Below are 6,119 nucleotides of genomic sequence, written 5' to 3'. Positions count from 1 at the left end.
CCAATGACGGCATTCGACGTCAATCTATTTTTGATGAAAATCTACTGAAAAACACCCCACTTCTAGGTTAGCATTATTTATTCACAAAACTAAATTTTACCCCCGTGGCGCCAGTGGCAAGCAAATGGATGCGACGTAAGGCGTTCAAAGGGTTAAAATAATATAACGTAGAGGCTCCAGTGTCCGACACAGCTCCAATAATCGACATTTTCAATCATAATGTCATAGCAATAAAGTTGACAGCAAGGTGTTGAATATTGGTTCTTAACATATATATATTAGTTTCTATGAACATATAGGTATATTAACTGCGTAGAAACTTGTTAGCAGGGGGATCAGTCATCGCTGCATGCAGCTTACTGTACTTAATTGGTACGTTTGGATGTACCTACTCATCTTAAGAACCTTGATTGATTATTGATCGGTATCGTCTTGGGTCGTCCCATTCGTTTTGTCGTCAAGTTCTTAAATTAGTCCTATTCTGCTTTCGTCACTCATGCTACATTCGCCACAATCGTCGGTGGCTTTCAATGTAGAATGAGTGACGAAAGCAGAATAGGACTAATTTAAGAACTTGACGAAAAACGAATGGGACGACCCAAGACGATACCTTAAATAATTTGGCGTATTTTTTACGATTTTGTGTAAGTATACAAACTTTAACATATATAATAAGTACCATACGTTTCGTGTCAGGGACAAGAACCTGAAGATATCAATTAAAGGCTGAACATAAATCGCGCTGCGCACGCAGGACAGTGCGTTTATTATACAGCTGGTAATGGGGGTATTAGGGCGGGGCGGAAGGATTTAATAAGCGAGCGGCGCGGCAAATTGCGAGCGCCCGCGCAGCGCCGCGGGCGCTGCTAGGGCAGGACAAAGTCGATAGTGGGTTTATCGTATACGTAGTATCCGGAATATGTCGCGGTAGGAGGTCTTGTTTTTTTTATGTAATTGTTACGTGACCTACCTATATTAAGGTATCCCAAAATGTCCATACATTTTCCTTTCCTTCCATACCTTCGTAAGACTAAGACCCACCATGTAAAGTTCTCTAATTTTTTATTTGAACCTTATTCTTATTTAATTTGAAACAAAAGAAATGCTACTTTATTTGGTTCATGAAAGGTTCAAATTAGATTGCACGAATATGTACATTGTAATGTACATTTAGTCTCAGGATATTACAAAGTCTATAAAATAATGGTGTCAAACTTTAAGATAGTTTTTTTCATCTATTACGATTGAAAAAGCGAAGTATACATACCACTTTAAATAGCATGGCCCACAGTCCACACACATGTAAAAATGTGCAAATAAATCCCGAGAAAATATCGGCACCTGCTGCTTACCTGTGCCCATCCCTACGGCGTCGTGAGTAATTTATTTCCCATTCAGTGCGCGTCGATTATTATTGTTCCCCGAAAGCATGAAACCGCGCTACATTGTCCCGTAATTGCGCAGGCTCCGGCATTGATGTGTCTTTTAACCTGGCTTCATACTCCTCAAATAGATCTTTAATTATTGGACTTCTGAGGAACCATTTATTCAAGTACCTAAGTATGTACTTATTTTAATGCCTATCCTAGATAAAAGCTGTGACACAAACTACCATGGGCCAATGTTCCCGTGATGTGATGGCTCCTCTACACGATGGGTCAGCGAGTAGTGGGGTATCAAAGGGTAGTGGTGTGGGATGACTTATTGCGCAGCGGGATGGCGATGGGATGACCGCGGTGTACTTACGTATCTACACGTGGCCATTCTATAGCGCGTGCTCTCAACCATCGCATGACCATATCGGTGGTCCAGCGCTGGGCCATCGTGTAGATGTAGATCATTCAACCACGACCGCTCTGTCAAGAGTGAACGACTGAGGAGGAGCAAAAAGCTCATGAGTTTTGAGGATTGTAAAAAGAAAGTTCATTATTATATAATATCACATCAACCAAGCCCAATCGTTTAAGAAAAAGTTTCTATAATAGGCAATTAATTAGTTATCGATTATTGTATAGGAATAATAATGTGAAATCGATTGAGTAGACAACGATCAGAGCCAGGTGTGGTCTTTGAATTAATTCGGCCATTTGTATTGCAATCATCGTTTTAGAATTGGTGTCAACGATGTCTGGGGGCCGATTTATAAATGCCTGTAACTTGTAATACATGTGATTGGTGTTGTTTAAGATACTGACATAGATACCTTGGTACAGATGTAGTGCATAATCTTTTACCATCGTATTTTCTCGGAAACGTTAGTTTTTCTCATGCTGCTCCAGTCAGCCTCAGTAGGTACCTTTTGTACTGCGACTGACTGAAATAACATGACACATAAAAGTCAATACATCCATTATAACTTGTATTGGAATAAGTTTTTGGCAAAAATTTCATTTTTGGTACAAGCTTTTATCGCTGACTGTACTTTTCTTACGACAGACAACTAATACTCATCGAGACAATTCTAAAAACCCCTAACACAATTAGGTTGCGTTGTTTCATCACAGAGTTCCTAAGGCCACCTCCTGTCTCCATCATCAGATCAGTTCGACAGTACCATATTATTGTATTGTCACCAGAACTACATACAGCTGCCAATTTTCATGACGCTACGATCCTTGGAAGATGGTTAAATTAGCTACCTTAGATTCCATTACATAGTTAGTTACATACAGGTCGAAAGTTCATGGCCACCTCCTGTCTCCATCATCAGATCAGTTCGACAGTACCATATTATTGTAATGTCATCAAAACTACATACAGCTGCCAATTTTCATGACGCTACGATCCTTGGAAGATGGTTAAATTAGTTACCTTAGATTCCATTACATAGTTAGTTACATACAGGTCGACCTAATAAAAGCTTGTTAAAAAAAACACTTGGATTCATGGGTTTGGTTACAACCCCTTTCTTACAGGCACATTTATTGGCACTATTACCAAGCTTCGTGGTAACCATTCATATGCAGTTTTATATGTAGTTTTTGTCCAACCACGAACCCTAATTGTGCCATGTTTTGCATGTCACGCCCAAAACCCACCGAGGTGGTCCCTCATAAACTTTTATGACTGGTGCCTTGTGAGCAATCTGAGACTAAAGGGTTTAGAACTTTAGATAAATATAATTCTCACAGGAAGTGTGTTCGTGCCTATTGGGTCACCTCACAAATTATAAGGTTTGCAGCGACAAAGTTATCTATGGTACCCCGATTCATAAAATTCTACTTTTATTGCGAATGAAGGCGATGCTGCGGGGTGCACGGCTAAGTTTGTTTAGAAAGACCATGAACTCATTTACTCGTAAGTAGAGCAGACTAGAATTTCGAGTCATAGGTACAGTCGGCCAAGAAAGTGGTTTACCACTTTTCGACTCTATCATCTGATTGTAAGCCAAGTGTAAAAATATGGTGTAATCATATTCAAAAATATGTCCCATAGGTCTTATGTCAGCGAATTAAGAACTATGGGACATATTTTTGAGTAAGTTGTATGCATACATATTTTTACACTTAACTGTACCAATCAGCTTTTGTTTCTTTATCATTAATGATTTTTGACTTGTTAAATAATTGACAAGATTTGAATATGTAAAAAAATACCGAGACTAACTAACTATGTATATATATAGTGTCATTCTGTGGAACTTGCTAACCATGTAAACAAACCGCCATATTGAAATTTTGTCTCAGACTGATGAATTTACTAGTGACTTTTTTTCCATAGTTAGCGAGTTCCACAGAATGACATTTTAGGTACCTACTGAGTTTTTTAACATAGTACTAAACAGTTTGTAATTAATGAATCATTTTTCCATATCGTCCGGATGTCTCGGCTGCAGTAAATTCCCCCTTTATCTCGCTGACATTTATCGTAATTTAATTATAATATGCCGCTATGGTATCAATCGGGTACGGTACAACCAGACGGGAAACCGAACTTCTCAGAAACGTTGACAGAATGGTTGACATTTGAAAAGTACCTAATTGTAGTGTTGGGATAATTAATTAATACCAAATACTGGGTCTGTTAACTATTATTTATTTAATTAAATAGTAAGAATACACCTTAGTTGTAACCTGTCTATTCCCCAAGAGAGAGAGGGGGCGGGGGGACAGCGTTTAGTTACCACACTAATAAAACATAGTAATAATAATTAAAGTTTATTTGAGCTACATAAGATGAAACAAAAGTAACGGCGTCTATAAAAATTATATTACCAATCATTTACATATAATATTGCAGTAGATTACACCTTTTGGCTAGCATTTCATTAACATACATTGAAAAGATAATATTAAGGAGTATTCGGTTAATACCGAATGTCGGATAATTCCGAAATTCAGATGATTGACCCTGAGATTCACCCTTAATTCCATCATAATAAAAGTCTCTTTTCGGAATTATCCGACAGGTTTCGACATTCGGAATTACCCGAGTAAACCTTATTAATTTCATTTGAATGGGGGAAAATTATTATAAAAATAATTTTGATAAACTACTTATGGATATCTGGATTGAAAAAGGAACGTCACTTGAACATCTTGAAATCACGCCCTTTCTTCAGTCTGTACAAGTCTGGTTGGTGTGGACCCGGTATATTAAAACATACGAGTTTACAATATTGGAATTAATGTACGTTATCGAACAAGCTCGGCTTTAACGACCTAGCCGCGATACCTTTCAGCTGCAAGTTTTTGCCGACGATAGCGTTAAGAAAGCTCCATTAAAATACTTTCTTTAATTATCACATTATCAGGAAATTAACCTAACCTACCTAAAAATATTAGTGCTGTTTTGAGAATTTAGCACATAATGTCACCAATGCCTGATGAGGCCAGTAACGCACTTTTATGGGTTGCTACTATTGCTACTATCATTAAAACTCGGAAAAACGGAAACTAGTGTTTGTATAAGAATTGCGTGGCCGATTATCGGTTGTTTTGCCTTGCTCGGTCACAAACCAGGACATGATTCGCGTCCTAGCAGACTTATTTAAAAAATCCACATATACGTAATATGTTAAAATAAATATTCGTAAGTAGGTACGAATATATAATTCTGTGCACCTGCCGACGTCTTTATTATTTTTTGTCTAATCCCCATATCGGCTCGCTAATGGACCGAAAGGTTACGCTGCCCACATTAATTAAGCTTTTAGCTTCCATATTAGCTATAAATTATGTTAATCATTTGATAAGCTGAGCTGAGGCTAAAAGGTTGCGGCTTCTGTTACATTCATAAATTATAATGAGGTAAATAGCTTTTGCCCGCAAATTCGTCTGCGTGGAATTAGTATTTTAAATTTTTCATGTACAACTCCCATAGTATTTTTATTTCCGTTTTCTGATGCAATATAGGTGCTGTCGTGCTGAACACGCATCATTTAAGGCGAAAAGGAGCCAGATTCAAATTTAACAAGTTGTTACGTTCAAAAGAACGGGTTTTATTTAGAAATATAAATAAGGCAACAAGGCCCATATTACAAATACCTTACAGACTTTATAACATAAGTTTATATAGGTACATATGTATTGTAACTAAACACTATTTAGGCGACAAAACGGCGGGGCTCCGTTGCATCGTTTGGTCTTGTGTCGGATTCGGCAGTTTGCCCCGGAACCTCCGAAACACAACACCTTTCGGCCAGAAGTCAGCGCACTCGATGGTCCCCTGCAGCGGTCGCGGGTGGGTTTGATACGACCTTCTCAGTGATTGACGCGCATCTCAAGCAAGACTTTCACTTCATTTCGCATGCTCCAATAGCGTGAGCTATCAAAATAAGATCAAAACCATAACAAGTTGTAAAATTGCAATCGGGTTGAAGGTACGAATGTCTCGGGACGCGGTTGTCGCGCCGATTGCCACGCCGGACCGAGCTCAAATTGTCCGGATGATGAACGTTTTGTACATTCAATTTTACTGTGTGCTGTGGTAGGGTTAACAACAATTGATTTTTAAGTTTGAAAAAAAAAAGCTTTAATTTTGAATCTTTGAGGTCATGTATTTTTTCACTATTTTTTAGGGTTCCGTACCCAAAGGGTAAAACGGGACCCTATTACTAAGACTTCGCTGTCCGTCCGTCCGTCTGTCACCAGGCTGTATCTCACGAACCGTGATAGCTA

Source organism: Cydia fagiglandana, chromosome 17 (genome assembly GCF_963556715.1).
Source record: "Cydia fagiglandana chromosome 17, ilCydFagi1.1, whole genome shotgun sequence".
Classification (NCBI taxonomy): domain Eukaryota; kingdom Metazoa; phylum Arthropoda; class Insecta; order Lepidoptera; family Tortricidae; genus Cydia; species Cydia fagiglandana.
The sequence above is the reverse complement of the archived record's forward strand: the minus strand, read 5'-3'. Positions refer to the sequence as shown.